The 15000-nt window shown below is 36.9% G+C and overlaps 1 protein-coding gene and 3 long non-coding RNA genes across 5 annotated transcripts in view; 1 reads left to right on the top strand and 3 right to left on the bottom strand.

Moving 5' to 3' along the window:
- The window catches only part of LOC122360132, a 14331-nt gene extending 12088 nt beyond the window's left edge, over positions 1–2243 (bottom strand). The window contains exon 1 of the long non-coding RNA XR_006252770.1: positions 2184–2243. This is a non-coding gene — a long non-coding RNA (uncharacterized LOC122360132). The remainder of the gene's footprint in view (positions 1–2183) is intronic.
- Positions 2244–4108: 1865 nt separating this feature from the next.
- Positions 4109–7980, bottom strand: LOC122360693. The gene is made up of 2 exons (XR_006252830.1): positions 7235–7980; positions 4109–4269 (listed from the first exon to the last, which is right to left on the bottom strand). It is a non-coding gene; the product is annotated as an uncharacterized LOC122360693 (long non-coding RNA).
- A 406-nt stretch (positions 7981–8386) lies between these two features.
- Positions 8387–15000, top strand: part of rpz (rapunzel) — an 8873-nt gene continuing 2259 nt past the window's right edge. The window contains 2 exon segments of the mRNA XM_043261507.1: positions 8387–8464; positions 11421–11481. The gene's annotated coding sequence lies outside the window, so the exon portion shown is untranslated.
- Positions 8473–15000, bottom strand: part of LOC122360692 — a 12281-nt gene continuing 5753 nt past the window's right edge. For both annotated transcript variants that reach the window (XR_006252829.1, XR_006252828.1), the window contains exon 3: positions 8473–8856. This is a non-coding gene — a long non-coding RNA (uncharacterized LOC122360692). The remainder of the gene's footprint in view (positions 8857–15000) is intronic.

Genomic DNA, 15000 nt, shown 5'->3' with positions numbered 1-15000 from the left:
AGATAGATAGATAGATAGATAGATAGATAGATAGATAGATAGATAGATAGACAGACATACAGACAGACAGACAGACAGATAGACAGATAGATAGATAGATAGATAGATAGATAGACAGACAGACAGACAGACAGACAGATAGACAGATAGATAGATAGATAGATAGATAGACAGACAGACAGACAGACAGACAGACAGACAGACAGACAGACAGATAGACAGATAGATAGATAGACAGATAGATAGAGATAGATAGATAGATATAGACAGATAGACAGATAGATAGACAGATATATAGATAGACAGATAGACAGACAGACAGACAAATAGACAGATAGATAGATAGATAGATAGATAGATAGATAGATAGATAGATAGATAGATAGATAGATAGATAGACGGATAGATGGATAGATAGATATAGAATCAACTGAAATGCTTATAATAATAAAATGCATCTAATAACCATACAGTTATCATATTTTTGACTGTTGCAGTTATAAATTCTTATTAATATCAATATTTCAATTAACATTTTTGTCTCTGTGAACAATTTCAGTGCCGTTTCTGGTTCGCCACTTTTTCCTCATCCCACAGTTTTCCTCATCCCACATATTTCCATTTTCCCCGGCCCTTCAAATCCCCTCGTTCAGTTCATAACATCATTCTACCCCTCCATTTCTCCTCGCTCCTCTTCCTTTCTCAGTATAAGGCTGTCAGAGTTTTTGGGATCCAGTGAGCTGTGAAATCGCACAAATTGCTGTTGCTTTACGTCTGGCCCGGTGACAGAAAGAGAAAGAGGAGGAGGAGAGAGAAGAGAGATTTTCTGCTCCAACACTTCTGAACCTTTCCTGCCCCCCGTAATCACACACAGACACAGAAGCACACGCACAGCTGCAAAACTGCATCACCCATAACCCCCATCCTCCACCCTTAATCCACTCTCATCGTACGAGCCCCCCCTCCACCCCGTTCCCACTCCACAACACCTCCACCACTTTGCTTTAGAATCCGGGTCACTTCACCGAACAACCACGCCATGCCTCGGGAGTGATAAAACCTTCTGACATGCTACCGCATCCTCTGATAAAACCAACGCTGTCACTAACATGGGGGAAAGTGTGATGTTTCAGATTTGTGTTTGTGCGAACATTTGTAAATAACGATGCTTCTGGTATTTTAAACTCAGTAAGAATTAATAATTCACCGGAATATTTATTTATTTATTTTTTTTTACTCACTTTCATGTTGCCGCAAACCGTGACGTGAATAACATATGAAACAACAATAAATTAAATTACATTACATTTATTTTAAATATGAATAAAATGTAACGCAATTTTAAAATGTTTAATTCATCCATTCATTACTTTTGGAGCTTGACGGGGGTTTGTTCTGATTCACTTTCATTGTATTAATAGCATATGGAAGGGAGCGTTCTGCTAAACTTTTCCACCAGAAACAAAATATTCTTCATGTACGCTGTCCTCCAAAAGTTTGGAAATGCCCCAGAAAAGTGGGGTTTAAATTGTGATGCTTTTGCACTGATAAGGGACAACACAAATCAAATTAGGAAAACGTATTGTACTACATAAACAGATTACACATAGAAAATACTTAATTAATCAAAATATCCACAGTTAGCAGCTCTGAATAATCTGGGCATCCGAGCTGTCAGTTTATATATACTTGATATATTACTCCAAGCCTCCTGAAGGTTTGCCCAAAGATGATTCACACTGGTTGGACACTTCTTACAGTCATCACGGTCCAGTTCCTCCCATAGTACCTCAACTTTAACATGCATATATTGCCATTATTATGTAATCAAAATGGTCTACAATGATAACGTCAATTTATTTAGCCTACAGTAAGCTATTTGCACCAAAACGATAAGGATTCATGCTGATATTATACAAAACCACACATTGCCAGGGGTGTTTCCAAACTTTTAGAGCGCGGTGTATATTAAAAATACTTATTATCCGCACAATAACTCAACAACGCTTAGCACTGGCTAAGCACTTGCATCATTCGTCGGCGACTACGTGTTCAGCCTAAGGCAATATTGTGAAAGTAATCTGCTTTGACAGCTGTTTGGACGATGCCATCGACACACACACACACACACACACACAAAAATAATCGATATTTGCGAAGGTGGAGGAATGAAGAGTTCAAACCTGAAACAGTTGGATGGCCGCGAGCTGGTCAGCTTTGCGTCCACCGCTGTTTGGTCAGATGTATACTTCCCTCTGGTGGTAGGTTGGCGATACTGCAATATCAACCGTTTCTCTACTTTATCTGTAATAAATCAACTTTTTTTTAAAGAACTTGTAACTTGTAAATTATAAAGTAAGCTACGGGCAAAAATGCACTCAGTTCAAAGGGGATAGTTTTGCTAACTAAGGTTAAAACAAGTTTTAGACGGTAGTTTTTTTTGTTTTCGTCAGTATCTTTTTGAACGCTTCTCCTCTCCTCAAAAAAAAACCGCGCGAAACTCTCGGCGCCCAACGGTTTTTACTCTGTACATTAGTCTAGTTTTGACTTGGATAAAATCTGTTTTACCATTTCTCGTTTGTGTCTATAATTTTTAATTTAAAACAGAAATGTAAAGCATCCAAATGAAGTGATCCTTTACCGCTGGGAGGCGCTGTGTCGTGGACGTAGCGCTTCTCAGTGTCTGATCAACGGAAGAAGAGAGTTGTCTGCCTCAGAAACGGCGAAAGCGTTGAATTATGAGCGTTATAGCTAAACGTCGGGTTATTTGTTGTAATACTGCTTTTATTAAAACGACTTTTAAGAACAAAAAGAAAGCTGTTGTTCATAAACATCACGTAAAACACTGTACACGGTTCAGTACAGTACAAATAAAACTAATATGTTGGCGCCTTTAAAACACTATTGGAGAACGTATTGGATTTATTCAAAATGGCTTTCTTTTTCCAACTTCTTCGGGCGTCGAAATTTGTTAAACGTGTATAAAATTTGTTAAAGAACACGAAGAAACGCAGGAAGAAAGCTAACCGAACTAGCGTCTTAACAAAAATAAAATAAAATCAAAACTAAACTCGTGCAAAAATGAACTCGCCCTATTGTCTCAAATAGACTGTGAAGACCTTAGAGTCCGTGGGCTCTGTGTCTCACTAAAGTTCGTCAAATAGATTAGGTTTTGTTCTTGCCATTGTTGCATGTCCGTCCAGCATAAGCTTATTACAACAGAAAGCTTAGAAACCTCACTAAAAGCTTGTGTGTATATCATACTTTACTACGCTCTGCACTTATGAGCCCTATCTAGAGAGTACTTGACAAACACTTTCACTGCAGAGTGGTTCGTTTTGTTTCCCAGTGACTCTAGAGGCACGTGTGCTGATAACTTAACCAAACTGTACATTAACTTTCAGTAATCTAACAAATATAAAAGAAAAAGAAACTACATTATCTACGCTACACACCTACCTATACAAATCCAAATGTGACAGAAAGGAATGTGACAGAAATGCTACAGCACCATGGACAGTACCCAACAGTCACTCTTTATATTAGGCGGCCTTTACTACTTAACTACAAAAAGTGCACTGAAGCAAATGATTAAATTAAATGTAAGTATAGTAGTTAAAGCCACTATAAAGTGGGACCATCCATGGTTTGTCACAAATTTTCCATTTATGTCACATGTATGATGCATCATGCTTGATGAGGGACTGCTGAAGAAATCTTGCAAGGCTGTCTAGTCTTATATAATGTTCATTACGTTTAGCCCTTAAGCACTGAATGGTTTATAAACGGAACGAAATGTCAAATGCTCCCAAATCTTTTTCTGTGCAGTCATGAAAAGTAGGATATTATAGGATAAACTCTTTTGTCTAAAATACCAGAAAATTACATTATAACTGCAGTTTCTATATAATACTGATAAAGGTTATGATTAAAATACACCAAAGGTTTTGATCAACAGACATTACCACTAAAACACACCATGTAGGATAATTAATCATGTTTTTTTTGTTTATTTTGTTTATTAGTTTTTTTTTACTTAGTGGTTATATTGTATAGTCACAATTTGTCATATATGGACACAAGAAATATAGGAGAAGACAACTGGAAATGAGGTGTAACAGGCTTTATTTGTAATTTCATAGTACAGTATGTTGTGTAATACAAGACTATAAGGATTTTAACTCAGCATTATGCACAGTGATACTCACCTTTATAATTATTATTGTTACCAGGTGCTGAATACACATTTAAGTTTATCCAGTGGTTTGGCTTTAATGACAAAAAGAATAAGCTTCATTCAAAAAGGTTTTAGAGCCAATATAAAACATGAATAAATGGTCATTTTAAGACACTTACACCTTGATCATCTCGTAATCTGCCAGATTTTTTAATTTGTATTTATGATATATTATACAATGTTCAGTAACCTTTTTTAATTAATTGATAATGTGCATGTTTCGAATTAGAAGAAGCTGATGAAATAAATAAAAACCGTTAGGAAACATAATTTCCATTCCACAAAAACTAATCAACAAAAGAAAGAAAAACAACTTAGTAAAGAAAAGAACAAAATAGTAAAATGATATTTTATGCAAGACTCTTAAATAAACATGCTTGCCTTTTTATTCAGTTCATGCGTAAGATTTAATTAACGTGTAACCCCTTCAAAGGAGATTTGGCTCTGTTTCTGTCTACAATTTTTCTCCAAAATATGGTTAAGTACATATAAGAAACCTAATGCTGTGCGAACGTCCATCAAAAGAACAGACGGACACGACACATAAACACAATCTACATGAACCATAAACCTGTGTGTGAGTCCCGGTTTGACATTTATTTTTTTTATTGTGCCTTTGTATATTGTCTTAATTCCTAGCGTCACACCAGAGGTCGTAATCATTTGCAGATGATTTCACGATGTTTCGCATTAGATCAGATTTCACAGGGCGCGTGTAGCCTTACTCACTCACTTGTTTGCTTGGGATAAGTTTAGGATGCATGTTTAAAAATGATCCTGCGCTCGAATGTCGGATAGTATTCGCACTGATAGGCTTCTTGCATTTGAAATGTTTAAATGATTCATTGCTTTGTAAATATTCCCAGTTGTTTCTTTTCCTTCAGTTTTTGAAGCCGGTAAGCGTTTTTATTATTTAGTTTCAGTTTTGTTTGTATAGCACACCACTACTGCACGTATTAACTGAACCAGTTAAAACCAGGAAAAGAGTGAAATCATTTACAGGTTCTTTTGTTTTATTATATATATACAGACGTGGACAAAATTGTTGGTACCCTTTGGTCAATGAAAGAAAAAAGTCACAATGGTCACAGAAATAACTTTAATCTGACAAAAGTAATAATAAATAAAATTCTATAAATGTTAACCAATGAAAGTCAGACATTGTTTTTCAACCATGCTTCAACAGAATTATTAAAAAAATAAACTCATGAAACAGACCTGGACAAAAATGATGGTACCCCTAACTTAATATTTTGTTGCGCAACCTTTGAGGCAATCACTGCAATCAAACGCTTCCTGTAACTGTCAATGAGACTTCTGCACCTCTCAGCAGGTATTTTGGCCCACTCTCATGAGCAAACTGCTCCAGTTGTGTCCGGTTTGAAGGGTGCCTTTTCCAGACTGCATGTTTCAGCTCCTTCCAAAGATGCTCAATAGGATTGAGGTCAGGGCTCATAGAAGGCCACTTTACAATAGTCCAATTTTTTCCTCTTAGCCATTCTTGGGTGTTTTTAGCGGTGTGTTTTGGGTCATTGTCCTGTTGCAAGACCCATGACCTGCGACTGAGACCAAGCTTTCTGACACTGGCTAGTGTACATTTCTCTCTAGAATTCCTTGATAGTCTTGAGATTTCATTGTACCCTGCACAGATTCAAGACACCCTGTGCCAGACGCAGCAAAGCAGCCCCAGAACATAACAGAGCCTCCTCCATGTTTCACAGTAGGGACAGTGTTCTTTCTTTGATATGCTTCATTTTTTCGTCTGTGAACATACAGCTGATGTGCCTTGGCAAAACTTCGATTTTTGTCTCATCTGTCCACAGGACATTCTCCCAGAAGCTTTGTGGCTTGTCAACATGTAGTTTGGCATATTCCAGTCTTGCTTTTTTATGATTCGTTTTCAACAATGGTGTCCTCCTTGGTCGTCTCCCATGTAGTCCACTTTGGCTCAAACAACGACGGATGGTGCGATCTGACACTGATGTTCCTTGAGCATGAAGTTCACCTTGAATCTCTTTAGAAGTCTTTCTAGGCTCTTTTGTTACCATTCGGATTATCCGCTCTTTAGATTTGTCATCAATTTTCCTCCTGCGGCCACGTCCAGGAGGTTGGCTACAGTCCCATGGATCTTAAACTTCTGAATAATATGTGCAACTGTAGTCACAGGAACATCTAGTTGCTTGGAGATGGTCTTATAGCCTTTACCTTTAACATGCTTGTCTATAATTTTCTTTCTGATCTCTTGAGACAACTCTTTCCTTTGCTTCCTCTGGTCCATGTCGAGTGTGGTACACACCATATCACCAAACAACACAGTGATTACCTGGAGCCATATATATAGGCCCAATGGCTGATTACAAGGTTGTAGACACCTGTGATGCTAATTAGTGGACACACCTTGAATTAACATGTCCCTTTGGTCACATTATTTTCAGTGTTTTCTAGGGGTACCATCATTTTTGTCCATGCCTGTTTCTGTGAGTTTATTTTTTTAAATAATTTGTTGAAGCATGGTTGAAAAACAATGTCTGACTTTCATTGGTTAACATTTATAGAATTTTTATTTATTATTACTTTTGTCAGATAACAGTTATTTCTGTGACCATTGTGACTTTTTCTTTCATTGACCAAAGGGGTACTAACAATTTTGTCCACGTATATATATATATATATATATATATATATATATATATATATATATATATATATATATATATATACATGTTTATATGCCGAACAAAAATGAAATTTGATGGGTGAGTAGATTGGGAGGGTTGTAAGACTTAATGTAGACTACTTCTGGAAAAGTATGCACAACACAATATAATGTGCATAGATATAATTGAATAAACTGTTAAAAAAATCTGACACTAGCCAGGATCTTTTAATTATCTTATCTGAACTGAAATTCAAATTGAAATGCATTTGAACATTTTTAGTGTTAAAATAGTGGTGGTGATGGAATAATAATGATTTTAAAGTAGAAAATGTGCTTACCTTAAATAATGCATGAAGACAATTTATTTGAAATACAAACCACCCTGGTACTGGATTAGAACACACTGGATTAGCACAAAGCTGTTTGACACTGAATCATTCATTTATCAACTGAGAAATCAGTTTCTAATGCATTAAGTGCAGAACTACAATTGCAGATTTAAAAAACCTTTAAAACAAGGCTAGATTTTTATAATAGCTTTGACCTTATATATTTTTAATCCTGTCACTTCATACCTTTGTCCTAAATGTTTCTGCGGGAGTTATTTTCAGTTTCAGCAGGCATTTTATGTTGAGACCTCAGAAAATTCTAGCCATGACAATTAAAACGTACATCCTGTGTTTGCACCATTTTACAAACAAAACGCCCAAAAAAGCTTTTGTGTTTCTGAACAAATATAAAATAGGCTACTTTCAGAAATGTTTCAGAAGTTGTTGGCAATTTCTCATTTTACTGGATGATTATTGCCGATTCATGCATTAAAGAGATAATTGAACAGCTCATTTTAGAGCATTTTTTTGTATTGGAAATGTCTGCCTTCTGAAATTATGATAAGGTTTTATTTATTCATAACGGTTCAACACTAGTTGGACTCTAATTCCACTGCTAAGGCTCCTTATAACTTTATTAAAGGCAGAAACTGGTGTCCTATTTGGAAACACATTGACACCATTGAAAAGGTGTCCTTTTTAACTCTGTGCCAGCATATGCAATAGATAGCTCATATTTCATTCCCCCATTTTAACGCGTTTTGGTTCATTCTAACCTTTAATTAATTATTTAAAGCTTTATTTTGATAAATAGCCCCATTAATAGCTTGCACCAGTTGTAACCACGGGCAGAGCTTGGCAGCTGGCCTGTTTGGAGGCTGTCTGCGCCTCAGCTGCCTCCAGAAGTGACAGTCGGCTCTCTGTATACACTATCTGACTGTTGGAAGCCTGAAAAATTTGAATGTCATTAGGGAGGTCATCTGTGGCTCGAGGAGGGGGCTGGTCAATAGGGGTTCATATATGCCTCTGCAATGGAGCAAGTGGAGACTTGCATTATATGGTGGCCATAGGGCCCTTTTGAGGCTCCAGGGCCATCTGTACACCAATTTAAATGGTATAGTCCAATTTGAACACCTCCATATTGAGCTAAAATGGAAGAGCCTCTTTTGCAGTGTTTGCTGGGAAGAAGAAGTACAGTCCGGATTGGGACTTTGGAGAGGGAGGTAGCAATCTGAAGAGGTAAGAGGAGCTGTGTTTTCTAATGGCCAGGCCACTAATGGATGGATGGGCTCATTGGGATGTACATTGGCCCTAATGCATGCCAGTGTATGGATTTTTACAGGTCTTGGCATGGTGTCTGTATAGGGTGAGGATAGATATCATGGTTAGCATAAACAAGGAAATATGGAGGCAGCTGCTAGGGGGAGCTATAACAGGGCAGGCAGCATCTGGCTGAAGTGAGCTGCTCCAAATGGGCTTCAGACTCTTTAAAATACTCACATTGGTTGGGAACACACAGGGAGATGTTGTATTGTTGTGCTCTGGCTTGATAGAGATGGTCTGCAATTGTTGTGTCTGTATTCCTTGGCTGGCTGTCCAAGGGAAGTGGCCAAGTTGACATGCAGGCAGTGCTGTGGAAAAGAAAGAGAGGAAGTGTGTAAATGATGGTGCTTGATGGATAAAACACACACCGATGTTCTGAAAGCATGTAAATCATAGATATCTATATGTATTTGTGTGATTTTGCGAGATCATTTCAACAAATTAGCTTCTCTGAGTGAACTGTTAGAGAGCTTTAAAGATGGCCGCCCTTAGAGTGAGTGAAAGCTGGTGGGACGGGTTACTTCCTGACTCACTGATACTCTGTGTAGGTTACCACTGTGTTCAAGTGTATAAAGCCATTTTCAAATAAACTGCTGAGAAAATGATCATATTTGCAAGTAAACAACCAATTATCAATAGTAGTAATGGTATCGCAAACTAAAAGGAACCTTTAGGAGATCAGATTCTGGTCTGAACTGAGTGAGTGTGGAGTGTAAACACTGTAACTGAACTGTTTTTATTTGCTTGTTTTAGTTAAACCTAGAGTATTGGACTAGTTAGCGCATAGTATGGACTAGTCTCTGATTAGTAACTTTAGAGGGCCCTCGCTTAATTTTTGGCATGGACTAGTTAAAGCACAGCACAGATTATGATTATCCATTTATTTAATCTACATAGACTGTAAAACTATAACAACATTTTGCTGTAAGTTTGGCATTGGTGCAGATGACACATTAACCCTTTCAGTGATTAATCGATAATGATTCATCTTTTGATTTTATATTCTCAGGTGTCCATGCAAATGGAGGGAAGCTGAATTGTATTTAAATGAGTAATTTAGTTAATATAAATGAACCATATGATTTCCCAAAACATTGTTTTTACACAAAAGCAGATAAACTAAAGGGTTAAATGCTAAAAGAATGGAAGAATGGAAGATGTAGGTGCAACTTTGATATTCATACCCTAAAACATTTCAGCATTTAAAGGGTTAAATTTGAGTCCTCTTGGGGGCATCAGAGTAAATGAAACTCTATCACTTTGTCACTGTTAGCAGTTTTTATCAGATATCTTAAATGTAAATTACTGCCCTCTGGATGGATCAGAAGAAGGGTCTGTGTCTCTAATGGGAAATGAAAACAGTAAAGGCATGCATTCATTCTCTCATTTAGAGCTAAAACACGTTTTTTTTTTTACTAAATAAATTGTTCCAGTACGCTCTCTGTACAGTCCTGTCATAGCCAACTCAATGAGCTTTAACCCCATTATAGCTACTCTCACATCACAAAGCATAATTGTTCTGTGAACTTTAATTCACAACCTCATCTCTCAAAAACTAGTACTAGTAGAACAGAACTACTCCAAAGTTTTCTCTTGTGCACAAGTGTAAACGCTAAAGTCCATCGTTGAGGACAACTGCAGTTAAAAAGTTTCATACAGCAGTCTGTAAATCAACTTTTATATGTTTATAGGTACTATAACCACACTTCTGAAGAATTAGGTTGTAGTATTCCCATGAGGCTTTATTACTTATTGAGCCATAATGTACTTTTGACATCAAAGAACATTGATAACATCACTGTTTATGGTGTCACTGTTTATTTACTCTAAGAAGTTGTAGTTCAGACATTTATTTGCTATGCCACCTTTCTAATCTCAGTTTCTGCTGTGTATATAATATTGCTATAATACTGTTTTTTGAAATCTTATTCTTTACTGAGCCATGAAGTGATATAAAAAAAAAAGACTTGATAACCTGATAAATTGATACATCATCTTGCCATATCAACATTTTCTCTTTCTCATCCCATATTTAAAGTTTTTAATGTTTAATGTTATGTCTTATGTCTTGATTTTTTCTAAAAAAAAAAAAACTGCCCTCCTCTGGATGAATAAAACAAATTGGGTAGATGTGCGTAATGTGTTCACCCAGGAACAACACTGCGATTAGCAAATCAGATTAAAATAAATAAATAAAATCAAATTTGTGAAGTTACACAAGGCTTACAATCAGTGTTAGTACATCGGTATCATTCATATATAATTAAATCTGATTTTAGGCATTACTCATAGGTAAGGTTAGGTTTAGGTGTAGAGATACGGCCAAGGCTAAATTTTTGGATTAAAATGTTGTTCCAGGGTAAACTAAATATGTCGACCCAGGAACGCATTGAACAAAATCTTTCTGGGGAAAATGTTGCTTCTCTGAAAGTGCTTTTTGAGTTTTAATAAAAACATATATTTTTAGGGTCATACTGTTAAGCTTCTGGTTAAACCGTATTATTCACATGCAAAGTTATATAATTTAGTAAGCCAGAATGTACTTTGACGCAATAAAAAAAAAAAGAATCAATAATTTGACGTCACTCTGTAAACCTAACAGTATTTAGCAAATAAGTTGCGTATTTTTTTAATTGTATAACCATGTTTATACTTTTGCAGAATTATATTTCCGTAATACCTGCTTTGGAAAAGTAAATGAAAAAATATTTCTGAAAAACAATAGCATGGCGTGTTAATCATCTGATGACACCGTAACTATATCAGTAGTCATTCTTATAATTTCAAAAGATAACTGACCCAAAACATTCTGAATATGCTTTGCTTTTCCTTGAATATACTAAACGTTTTTTTTTGTTGTTTTTTTTTACAGAACCTTGGAAAGAAAGAAAACAAGATCTCCATTTGGGAAATCCAGTTTTTCTCACTGCAACGTAAGACTTCACATTCCTGTCTTAACTGGTTAAAAGCGGCACTCATTCTTTGTTAAACAAAGTGAAAATGTGACCTTTTTCTCTAAGCATACAATGCGCGTTATTTAGTTACCCGCTGAATGAAATCTGCCGGCACTCTATTTACAAAACGAACCCACAGAAAGCCCAGCTCACAGCGTGCATCTGTCATGAACTTGACTCTTACAGCTGTTTAAATGGCGGTTGACACGCACAGTTGCCCGACAGCCTTTCCTTTCACCATATATTCATCCTTTGTTTACGCCTCAGTGGGTTTTTCTCACTTAACCAGAAAAGCCACAACAAGACATACCTGCTTCCTAAATTTTTACCTCCTCATTCAAGAAGCGAGAGTGGAATGAATAGAATATTTGATGTAATTGCTGCATTTAATTGACTGTAAGAATAGTTTTACTAACCTATCTACTAATGTCTGAGGCCTATAAACTATTTTCTCCCACATACACACGCACTATATATTTTTTTGACTCATATATTAATATTAGACTAGTCGAAGTCAGAATTTCCTCCTTTTTTTTTCTACACAGACAAAACCAAATGATCTCTTATTTACTCATCTGCCGCCTAGTTATTCATTCTTGTCTACAAGTGACAAGATCCATGAACTAGAACTCGGCAGAACAGCATTGCAGCCATTTTCCGTGCAGGGTGTGTGTGTGTGTGTGTGTTCTTCAGAAAGGGGATTGCGGAAAAGCTGCATACTTTTTTTTTCCCTTCTAAACCAATCGGCATTGCTGTTGCATGAGTCACTCCCACACCCTACCCTTATATGACAAAGAGGGGAGGGGCTGTTTCTCAGACCGGACAGTGAAATGGTGGCTGCTTGTACAAAAACAGCAGCAGCAGCAGCATTAGGAACTGAGCAGCTACGGACGCATTTACAGGTAAGATCCGTAGCTTAGAACATTATCCTGCTTCTAGATTTTACTAAACATGCATCCTGTGACGTAAATATGGAACATTTGTGCTGCTTCGTGCAACTGAATGATGCTATTCGTCCAACTCACTGTTGAGCTAATTGTGTTAGCTCGTTTACAAGGCATCCTGTCATTCATTCAGCCTAGAAACCTATTTCGCCAAACAGACAAGCTGTATGTTTGTAAAAAGCTGTAAAACTCTCAGCATTTAGTTGGCATTTAGGAAATCTTTCCATTTATAGTAAAGGAAAACTTGAGCGAAACCACAAGTATGACATCATTCATTTTGCCATGTGGTTTAATGGGTATGTCAGGCACAACATGCTTATCAACTGCATTGTAGTATTAAAAGTTTTGTTTGTTTTCCTCTGCTAACCGGTTGTTGATTAGTGTTAAATAATGAGTGAATTCGAATCAGTACTTCCTGCGAGCTTCTGAATTCTGAAAGCGCAAAGATCTGTAAATTAAAATGAACGCTTGTATGTAGGTTTAGATTTCGACTTTGTATCGTTCAAAGTTCAGATTTTTAAAAAGATCACGTGAAAAACTACCGCTCAGGACAGCGCAGATTCAGAACTGGACAGCAGCCTTTTACGGTCAAAGAAAGAGAAAACATAGTCCCAATAGAACTCCTATCAGTGTCTTTTTAGCTGGAATTTAATGGTCATTAAACCTCACAAGTAACCAATTTGGAAACTACTACTTCTAGAGGATTGACTCGCAAATGATCCCAACATAGACTAATGTTCCTAAGCTAACAACATGACAATATACAATATGTTGTATATACTAATATGCATATACAATACAAAATGTGCACAAAGTAAAATTTGAGTCAGTTTGAATTCCACTGAACTATTTTATAATTGAATTAAATGAAAGTTTACATCAATATATATTTACACCCAATATATTAGTATACATTTATGCTCAAACAGAGAAGGCAATTCTCTTATTAGACTTTGCTAGTTGCAAAATAGTAACTGTCGCAATGTGGAATTGCCCTTTCTGTAAAGTCTACACACAGTGCTAAAGACAGCTTTCACCTTTTCCTTTTGCCAAAAGGGCTTGCACTGTAAAGCCATTGCAGTACATTCAAAACCATTTTTTGGAGGATTTTTAAAATCGAATGTCCAAGGAAGCATGCCAGTTTGAAACCTTAATGTTCAGGAAGTGTTGAATTATCATTATGATCTGTGCTGTTTTTAAGCGATTCATTAAGAACATGTTTTCCTTTCGCTTCAGAATCAGCCAAGACTGAAAGCCCAGAAGAACCAAAGACTCATCTATGGCAGAAAAACAGCAGATCAAAGTGACTGCGGTCAAAGTGCTGTGCTACGTGGAGAAAGTCTCCTCCTTCGCCGCCAACATTGACCCTCTCTTTGGGATTGTGACTTCAGTGGTCGGAGTGGTCAGGAAAGGCCTCGTGGACGAGGAGGACAATGAGATGGATAAGGACTTCAAACAGATCCACGAGAAGCTAGAAACCATCTCAGAGAAAAACAAGCAGACCCTGCGAAAGATTCGCATCAACGAAATCAACGAGACTTACGGTAAACACGAGGAAACTATCAAGCATCAGTACGATGCTTTTAACACCATGGTGGAAAGAGTTAAACTGGACCCTGACAATTCAGATCGTCACATGGGCGAGTTTGTGAAGATCTACGAGGGCGATGGGATGGACATGAGCTTAGATACGTATTACCGTGGATTAAAGGGCACCTCTATGTTTGGGAAGCCCATCCTGCAGGTTTACCTGGAAAGCTGCCAAAGAAACAAAAAGGTGATGGAGGCCCGCTGCTCTCACATCATCCACCTGTTCTACATCGGTCTAATGGCACTGATGGCTCACACTGCCGCCACTGAAGACGATTTGAGGACGGCGGAGAGACAAATGGCACCCGAGGGTCACCGAAATTCAACAAAAGATGCTAGACGTTCTGGACCAATGCACTGAAGAGGAAAAATGAAATGGGAACATTGCACTGAATGATTGCTGAGACAATTCATTTCCGATGCTGAAAGTTTAAATGTCATCTTGAATTAGGAAATTTTAATAAATCGTGTGGGGTGTAAATGGGTGAATTTTTTTTTCTGCTTGCCAATGGACTTTTAGTTCGTAACACTGTATATGACAGTCTTTTTTTTTTTTTAAGTATATTAAGCATGTTTTGGTCATTATTGTGACTGAATATAGCATAAAAATATTACCAATATCATATGAGCCTTACACATTATTATGAATTATTATATAATTGTTTGCTTATGTTTTGTGGAACATTTTTTTTTATTCTTTGCACAATAAATTAATCTATTTTTCCTCTCAAATCCTGGCAATTTGTCTCTTTATTTGTCATTTTAAATGATCAAACGTGATTTCTGCCAGGTCAATTCAGACTGTGAGTGCAGAATGCAGATGAATATGGAAATTGCACTGATTTGCATTAAATGCAAACTTGTCGACGTTTCAGAGGCAGAATGCTTGATCCGAACTTTCAGGTTCAGTGCAAGTTAAACTCAATGAAAAACATTTATGTCAAAATGCTGACTACAATTTCTG

The sequence above is a fragment of the Puntigrus tetrazona genome, chromosome 16 (assembly GCF_018831695.1).
Source record: "Puntigrus tetrazona isolate hp1 chromosome 16, ASM1883169v1, whole genome shotgun sequence".
Lineage (NCBI taxonomy): Eukaryota > Metazoa > Chordata > Actinopteri > Cypriniformes > Cyprinidae > Puntigrus > Puntigrus tetrazona.
Note: the sequence above shows the minus strand (reverse complement) of the source record. Positions and strands in the feature narration are given on the sequence as shown.